Genomic DNA, 9,249 nt, shown 5'->3' on the forward strand with positions numbered 1-9,249 from the left:
TAATCCATTTTGAGTTTGATTTTGTGTATGGTGTAAGAAAGTGGTCTAGTTTCATTCTTCTGCATGTTGCTGTCCAGCTTTTCCATCACCATCTGGTGAAGAGACAGTCTTTTTTCCATTGGATACTCTTTCCTGTGTTGTCAAAGGTTAATTGGCCATACAACTGTGGTCCGGTTCTGGGTTCTCTATTCTATTCCATTGGTCTACGTGTCTGTTTTTGTGCCAATACCATACTGTTTTGATGATGACAGCTTTGTAGTAGAGGCTAAGTCTGGGATTGTTATGCCTCCCGTTTTGATTTTCTTCTTCCATATTACTTTGGCTATTCGGGTTTTTTTGTGGTTCCACACGAATCTTAGGATAGTTTGCTCTAGCTATGCAAAGAATGCTGGTGCAATTTTGATGGGGATTGCATTGAATGTGTAGATTGCTTTGGGTAATAGTGACATTTTCACAATGCTTATTCTTCCGATTCATGAGCATGGAATGTTTTTTCATTTCTTGGTGTCTTCTTCCATTTCTTTCATAAGTTTTCTATAGTTTTCATCAGACAGGTCTTTTACATTTTGTTAGGTTTATTCCTAGGTATTTTATGGTTTTTTGTGCAATTGTAAATGAGATCAGTTTCTTGATTTCTATTTCTGTTGCTTCATTATTGGTGTATAAAAATGCAACAGATTTCTGTATGTTGATTTTGTACCCTGTGACTTTGCTGAATTCATGGATCAGTTCTAGAAGGCTTCTGGTGGAGTCAGTTGGGTTTTCCATGTAGAATATCATGTTATCTGTGAAAAGTGAAAGTTTGACTTTATCTTTGCCAATTCTGATGTCTTTTATTTCCTTTTGTTATCTGATTGCTGATGCTAGGACTTCCAGCACTATGTTAAACAGCAGTGGTGAGAGTGAACATCCCTGCCGTGTTGTTGATCTCAGGGGGAAAGCTCTCAGTTTTCCCCATTGAGGATATTAGCTGTGGGCTTCTCATAAATGGCTTTTGTGATGTTTAAGTAAGTTCCTTCTATTCCGACTTTCTCGAGGGTTTTATTAAGAGAGGATGCTGTATTTTGTCAAATTCTTTTTCTGCATCTATCGACAAGATCATATGGTTTTTATCCTTTCTTTTGTTAATGTGATGTATCATATTGATGGATTTGTGAATATTGTGCCAGCCCTGTAGCCCACAAATGAATCCCACTTGATCATGGTGGACAATTCTTTTTATATGCTGTTGAATTCAATTTGCTAGTATCTTTTTGAGTATTTTTACATCTGTATTCATTAAGAATATTGGCCTTTTTTTTGTTGTTGGGTCTCTGTCTGGTTTGGGAATCATGGTGATGCTGGCTTCGTAGAATGAGTTCAGAAGTTTTCCTTCTATTTCTAATTTTTGGAATAGCTTGAGAAGAATAGGTATTAAGTCTGCTTTGAATATCTGGTAGAATTCCCCTGGGATGCCATCTGGCCCCGGGCTCTTATTCATTGGGTGATTTTTGATAACTGATTTGATTTCTTCACTGGTTATGGGTCTGTTCAGATTTTCTATCTGTTCTTGTTTGAATTTTCGTAGTGGCACTTCATCATTATACAAAATCTCTTTTATGTTTTTCATGAGGACCCTGATATCTGAAAAAGTCTCATATATTCTTTTCTCATGAAAAAGTGACCATATTCCTCCTACTTAGAAATAAGCAATTCCATTGTTCCTTCTTATTTTCCATTTATTTCTCTTTATAACATCATTATATTTGGTTCAATAGGATCTCCATTTAAAGCACCATTTGAGGCTCATTTCCCAGTACTAAAATATTACAGGTTATTTGTTTCTTCCCATTAAGCAGGAAAATGACGCAAAACATAAATAATACAAAAAAATTAGAAACACTCAATGTTGTTAAGATGTCAGTTCTTCCCAACTTGATCTGTAAATTGAACACAATTCCAATGAAAATCCCAGCAAGCTATTGTGTGGATATTAACTGATTCTAAAGTTTACATGGAGAGGCAAAAAGACCCAGAATAGGGGTGCCTGGGTGGCTCTGTTGGTTAAGCATCCGACTTCGGCTCAGATCATGATCTCCCAGTCCATGGGTTCCATCCCTGCATCAGGCTCTGTGCTGACAGCTCAGAGCCTGGAGCCTGCTTCAGATTCTGTGTCTTCCCACCTTTCTCTGCCCCTCCCCACTCATGCTCTATCTCTCTCTGTCTCTCAAAATAAAGAAACATTAAAAGTTTTTTAAAAAGATCCAGAATATCCAGCTCAGGATTGAAAGGGAACAAATTTGGAGGGCTGACACTACCCAAGTCTGAATTTTTTTAAATGTTTTATTTATTATTGAGAGAGAGAGAAAAGGACGAGCAGGGGAGGATCAGAAAGAGAGGGAGACACAGAATCAGAAGCAGTCTCAAGGCTCTGAGCTGTCAGCACAGAACCCAAAGCGGGGCTCTAACTCATGAACTGTGAGATCATGACCTGAGCCAAAGTCAGATGCTCAACTGACTGAGCCACACAGGGACGCCCAACTTTAAGACTTACTATAAACCTAGGGTAATCAAGAGGATGTGGTATTGGGAAAACAATAGACAAACAAATTAATGGAACAGAATAGAGACCTCATAAATAGATCAATATAGTCAACTGACCTTTCACAAAGGAGCAAAGATTGACTTTTAGACAAATGGTGCTGGAAGAGCTGGACATCCACATGCAAAAAAAAAAAAAAAGAATTTAGAGATAGACTTTTAAACCTTCACAAAAATAAACTCAAAATGAACTATAGACTTAAATGTAAAACACAAAACAACAAAACTCCTGGAAGATAACACAGAATAAAGCCTAGATGCTCTTGGGTATGGCAATAACTTTGTAGATACGATACCAAAGGCACAATCCATGAAAGAAATAATTGACAAGCTGGACTTCATTAAAATTTTAAAATTCTGTGAAAGACAATATCAAGGAAGTGAGAAGACAAGCCACACGCTGGGAGAAAATATTTGCAAAATCCTTGATAAAGGATTATTGTGCAAAATATATAAAGAGCATTTAAAACTCAGAAATAAGAAAAACCAAAAACCATATTGAAAAATGGGCAGAAGACCTGAGAATACACTTCACTCAAGAAGACATATAGATTGGCAAGTAAGCACATGAAATTATAGTTCACATCATATGTCATTAGGGAAATGCAAATTAAAACAATGAGATATCACTATGGAAATTCGAATTAAAACAGTAAGATACCACTACACACCTTAGAATAGCCAAATTCTGGAACACTGACAACACAAAATGCTAGTGAGAAGGTGGAGCAACAGGAATTCTCATTCATTGCTGGTGGAAATGTAAAATTGTGCACTGGGTGTTGTATGGAAAACAATTTGACAATAAAATATTATGGAAAAAAATAAAATAAAATTTATACATCAAAAAAACCCAAACAAACAAAAAAGGAAATGTAAAATTGTAAGGCCACTTTGGAAGACAGTTTGCAGGTATATCACAAAACTAAGCTGACTCTCACCATATGATCTAGCTTTTTTTGCTCCTTGGTATTTACCCCAAAGAGCTGAAAATTTATGTTTATACAAAAACCTGCACATGAATGCTTATAGCAGCTTTATTAATAATTGCCAAAACTTGGAAACAACATGATGTCTTTCAGTAGCTGAATGGTGCATCCAGACAATGGAATACTATTTAGCATTAAAAAGAAATGAGATATCAAGTCATGAAAAGACATAGATGAATCTTAAATGCATGTTTACTAACTAGAAGTCAATCTGAAAGGGATATATACTATGTAATTCCAGCTACATGACATTCTGCAAAAAGCAAAACTGTGGAGACAGTAAAAAGATCAGTGATTCCCAGGGTTTAGTTGGGGAAAAGGATGAATGGGCAGAATGCAGAGGATTTTTAGGCAGTGAAACCACTTTTTATAATACTATAAATATATATATTTATATATAGTGATATAAGTCATTATATAAATATATAAATAAATTTTATTCTAAAAAGTGAAGCCACTTTTGGTAATATTATAAATATATATTTATATATAATTATATGTCATTATACATTTGTCAAAACTCAGAGGATGCACAACACCAAGAATAAACCTTAATGTAAAATAGTTGAGTAATTGTAATAAATGTATCACTATATTGTGAATTGTCAATAGCATAGAGGGTTGTGTGTGTAGGGTGGAGTAATGAGTATATGGGACATTTTTATATCTCCCATTCAATTTTGCTGTGAACCAAAACTTGCTGTTAAAAATAAAGTTTATTAATTACAAAATAATGCAAAATTATGGATGCATACCTTTTTTATAATTATGTCTGCAATGAATGACCTTAATTGCAAACAAGATCACGTTGTGATGCACTGGGGGTTAGGATTACACCATATGAATTTGGGGAGGACCCAATCCAACACACAACAATCTTAAAAAATTAAGGGGAGTAATTTCTGTCTATCCACACATTCTGCCACAGAAATTTCTTATAGTCTACACCAAAACTTCATTGACTCAAGAATGGTAATTTAGAGGAGCTATTGTAATCTGAGGATGTATAAACATTACAATGTTATTGGCTGTGAATACCAAAAAATATGACTCAATGTCAGCCATGTGAATGAGCCATCTTGGGTTTCCAGCACAGTTAAGCCTTCATATCATTAAATTCCCAGCTCGTATCTTCAATCACGTGAAAAACCTAAGAGATAACTGCCCACCTAAACTTTCCCCTAGTTCCTAACTCACAAAACTCTGTGCAGAATAAAATGGTTGTTGTAAGGCAGTACGCTTTGGGTAATTGGTTACCAGTTGGTTACCAGCAAAAGTAACTTAAATGGAAAAAGTTTCCAGATTACGCAAAGAAATCCCATGAAGCATAAAAGATGAGAAACTTCCAATAAAGTAATGGGAAAGATTAGTAAGAATTTCAAGCAAAAGGAATCAGAAATGGACCCCTAACTAAGGTATTAAACGTCATTTATAATCAGAGAAATTCAAAGTAAAAACATAAGAAATAACAATTGACATCCCCCTAAATTGGCAACATACAAGTCACATAACATTAAATGTTGGTGATGATGTGGAGATTGAGTGAGGTATAAATTGGTATGGCAAACTGAAGAAAAATTTGACAATGTATTTTAAAACTAAAAATAGTCTTTGACCCAGCAATGCCACTGCTAGGTACATACCCTAGTGAAACTCTCCGAGAATATTTTAGAGCAGCATTATTTTGATAGCTAAAAATGAGAAACAGCTCAAATATCTATCAGTGTGAAAACTTATAAATACATATTTGTACCCACACACACGCGTACATACACTCCCACAATGGAATATTATTCAGAAGTGAAAATTGATGAACTAAATCAATGATGAACTGTATCAAAATGGTGATTCTCATAAACAATGATTAGTTAACTAGATGGATTAATACTGAGAATATGATACCATTTATACAAAGTTTAAAACATGGGAACACAATACTTCCAGTTGCTTAAGATAAATTTATTTGCAGTGGAAATACAAAGAAGTGTAAATGCAGAACAGTGCTTCCCTCTATGGGACAGAAAGCAAGGGAATATTGGGAAGGAGTATGCAAAGACGTTAATTTCGTTGGCAGTATTTTATTTTTTATTTTTTTGAATGTGTCAATTTTTAAAATATAATTTATTGTCAAATTGGCTTCCACATAACATCCAGTGTTCATCCCAACAAATGCTCTTCTCAATGCCCATCACCCACTTTCCCCTCTTCCCCACCCTCCCATCAACCCTCAGTTTGTTCTCTGTATTTAAGAGTCTTTTATGGTTTGCTTACCTCCCTTTCTGTTTGTAACTTTTTCCCTCCTTTCCTTCCCCCGTGGTCTTCTGTTAAGTTTCTCAAGACCCACATATGAGTGGAAACATCTGATATCTGTCCTCTGCCTGACTTATTTCACTCAGCATGACACCCTCGAGTTCCATCCACGTTGCCACAAATGGCACGATTTCATTCTTCCTCACTGTCATGTAGTCCTCCATTGTGTAGATAAGCCACATCTTTTTTTTTTAGACTTTCAGTTTGTTTTCTTTTTTCTTTTTCTTTTAAATCGTTTATTGTCAAATTGGTTTCCATATAACACCCAGTGCTCTTCCCCACAAGTGCCCTCCTCCATTACCACCGCCCCCCTCCCCCTTCAGTTCACAGTTCATTTTCAGTATTCAATAGTCTTTCATAATTTGTGTCCCTCTCTCTCCCCAACTCTCTTCCCCCCTTCCCCTCCCTATGGTCCTCTGTTAGGTCTCTCCTATTAGACCTATGAGTGCAAACATATGGTATCTGTCCTTCTCTGCCTGACTTACTTCACTTAGCATGACTCCCTCCAGGTCTGTCCACTTTGCTACAAATGGCCAGATTTCATTCTTTCTCATTACCATGTAATACTCTGTTGTATATGTATACCACATCTTCTTGATCCACTCATCAGGTGATGGACATTTAGGGTCTTTCCATGATTTGGCTATTGTTGACAGTGCTGCTATGAACATCCAAAATCCACCAGGAACTCACCAAACTCCACACCTGAAAAACAAATAACCCAGTGAAGAAATGGGCAGAAAAGATGAACAGACACTTCTCCAAAGAGGACATCCAGATGGCCTACAGGCACATGAAACGATGCTCAACATCACTCATCATCAAGGAAACACAAATCAAAACCACACTGAAATACCACCTCACGCCAGTCAGAGTGGCTAAAATGAACAAATTAAGAGACTATAGATCCTGGTGAGGGTGTGGAGAAAGGGGCACCCTCCTGCACTGTTGGTGGGAATGTAAACTGGTGCAGCCGCTCTGGAAAACAGTGTGGAGGTTCTTAAAAAAAAAAAAAATCCCAGTCTGTCTCAGAGCCAGCAGATCAGACTCCCCAGAGATAGGGCTCAGAAATTATTCCCCTAGGTAACCATGAGACTACTGGTCTAAGCTAGGAGAAAGCCACTCCAGCGGAGGTGGCCTCCTTCATGCTCTATTACACTTTTCACTTTATAAGTGGAATTTTTCTATCAGTTCCTCAATTTTAGTGCCTTTGTGCTAGTACCATGCTAGGCAATGGAAACATAAAAGCAAATAATACATTTTTACTGGCTTCAGAGGTCTTCTATTTGAATGGAAGAGACATTATTCTTTATCATCCTTTGAGCACAGAGTCAAGGAGGCCCTAAAACCAGAGGAAAGGTTAACTCCAATTATAAAAGAATTCAAAAATTTTCAAACACAGCATATTAAAATCTATCACTTCAAGCCTACTGTCTCCAAATCACTCTTTCCTGACATTCAGGATATCCACAGACCTGCTCCATTGCACCTTGGCTGGGACCTTTATGTGCCTTTTCCCAGAGACATTTTGGATGCTCCCTGTTACCTTAGATATGCCTTTGTATCTCCCCTTGATGTCTCATAACTTTGCCATTTACTCATTGTGTCACTTTGGCATGGTTGTGTCCCTTCACTGAGACTCATTTCTGGCTCTGTAAGTTGAGCAGATGGTTAAGTCCTCTGAGTGACAAAACTGGGAACTGTATGTAGTCTTCCAGAAAAGTATGCTATTTCATTGCCATCCTAGGATCACCAAAAGCTGATTTGGAAATTTGCGAACAAGTATTTTATAAGAGACATGGATTTTGAGTAACTTCATAGATGTTTTTAAGGGAAAAAAAAAGACAGATGGTAGACTTTCAAAGCACCCCTGAGTAGTCCCATTCCATATGCCATGGAAAGGGAATCACCACTTTTGGAGGAAAACAATTTTTCACAATTTTGTCATTTTCCCACATGATTGAATAGAAGGAAACCTACAAATCTAAAGTTGAGCCAATTCTCTCTCTAGTAAATATGAAGAGGATCTTTCCTCCTCACAAGGACTATGAGTGGACAGAAGTAAGAAAAGTAAATTCTAATGTATATGAGATAACCAGAATAGAAATAGTCCCAAGTCTACTCAAATGCTATGGGGACCAATTTAGAATCTAATTTCAATTCCACCTGCAATCAAGTGTATGCTTCTGAACGTGTCCTTTCACCTCTCTGAGCCTCATGAGTCAAATAAGGATGTTAATACCTACCACCCAGAACTCTGGTGAGAGTGAAATGGAAAAAATTTTATGAAGTCATGGTAGGAATGTTTATCCAGTTGGAGCAGAGTAAAGCACTTAGAGGTCATTGTTACATGGTCCTTGTCAGGCAAACAATCATCACAATGTGGAGTGGGAATGAAAGGGTACAGTTCTATGCCTCACCCAGTACAAGGTGGCTCTCCAGACTTGGCCTGACATGTGAGCCTAGCCTGGGCATTCAACATGGGCCCCTCCTTCTGTGGCTTAGGAGAGCCCTGCCCACAGGAGGTTGAGGATGTTAGTTGGCAGAGCAGGCAGGAGCACAGACCACTGGACCATTTGCCTAAAGGGCAATCACTCCTTCCCTCATTCTGATGCCACTGTATCCCTCATATGCAGCACACCCACAGCCCACCTGCCATCATGAAAAGGCAGGCCCAAGGGGTTGGGCTCCAAATGGAGAAAGCAGCTTTCCCAAACAGTGGACTTGCAGCACTCAAAGTGGAAAAAGCCCAAGCAAACCAGTACGCTGAGTCACTCTCTTTGGGGCCGGCCCCTGGCTCTGGGGCAGGGATGCACCTTGGCCCGTAGTGCGCCCACAGCGGCCACAGCCCCTGCGCCAGCGTGGGAACTGCTGCCCCCCGGTTGGGGTGGCGCGTGTGAGCGCTCATGTGCGCAGGCGGCATCTACTCCACGTAATCACACGTGGACGAAGTCCTTCTCGCCCAGCTGAGACAGGACCAGTTCTGGGTGGGGTGGAGGAGGGGGCGCCAACAGGTGAAGAGGCCCCAGGACGCTCCCCGCCTCCATCCGGCTCCCCACCCAGGCCAGAACGCAGTGCTGGCGGGCGCATCTCGGGTCTGCCCAGACGCTCTCCGGTGGGCAGCCGGGATGTGGACCCCTCTCCACGCTGACGCCCCGAGAGCACGTACCGGGAGGCGCGGGCGGCTGGCAGGGTTGGGTCTAGGATGGGGGCACTGGCTCTCGGATCCCTAGGGACCCCACCTGTGCCAGCGCCCCCGCTGGGGCGCGGGAAGGAGCAAGTGACGTCACGCGCGGTCCCGGGGTGCCCGCGGCGGTGGCCACAGCCCGGCCGCGTGACCCGCGCGCGCCAATGGCCTGCGGTCTCCGGG

Source organism: Suricata suricatta, chromosome X (assembly GCF_006229205.1).
Source record: "Suricata suricatta isolate VVHF042 chromosome X, meerkat_22Aug2017_6uvM2_HiC, whole genome shotgun sequence".
Lineage (NCBI taxonomy): Eukaryota > Metazoa > Chordata > Mammalia > Carnivora > Herpestidae > Suricata > Suricata suricatta.